Genomic DNA, 643 nt, shown 5'->3' with positions numbered 1-643 from the left:
CCTCCACTGGTCCACGCTGCTCCGGCGGTCCTGGGTAAGATAGTTCATTCTAGCTTGCCCTATGTGGAAGAGGGCATACAAGACAAAGTATAGTTCTCCCCTGGTCCACGCTGCTTCGGCGGTCCTGGGTAAGATAGTTAATTCTAGCTTGCCCTATGTGGAAGAGAGCATACATGAACCAAGAACGAAGGTTATGATCGAGGAATGATTCGACAACTAACCGATGGTATGAAATGTGTAGAATTCAAGCAAGCACACAATCAAGTCATCATTTGGGCATGCTCGATAGCCAAACCTATGACATTAACCTAGTAGAGCATGCAACGTATAATATCCCAATGCAAAGTAAACGATAGACACGCCCTAGTTCAGCGCTTCAACCAAGTGATGACTTCAGAATGGCTAAATCAAATCGGTTCAAAACATACCATCGGTACCCTATTGAAACACACAAGTCGATATCAAACCTCATGATTGTGTAGTCCTCCACTGGTCCACGCCGCTTCGGCCGTCCTGGGTAAAATGGAACATTCCAGCTTGCCCTATGTGGAAGAGGGCACATTACTCAATACTGTGGTGTGAAGTATAAAGTTCAGTTCTCCCCTGGTCCACGCTGCTTCGGCGGTCCTGGGTAAGATAGTTC

This window comes from Anopheles coustani, assembly GCF_943734705.1.
Source record: "Anopheles coustani chromosome X unlocalized genomic scaffold, idAnoCousDA_361_x.2 X_unloc_19, whole genome shotgun sequence".
In the NCBI taxonomy this organism is placed as follows: Eukaryota; Metazoa; Arthropoda; class Insecta; order Diptera; family Culicidae; genus Anopheles; species Anopheles coustani.
The sequence above is the reverse complement of the archived record's forward strand: the minus strand, read 5'-3'. Positions refer to the sequence as shown.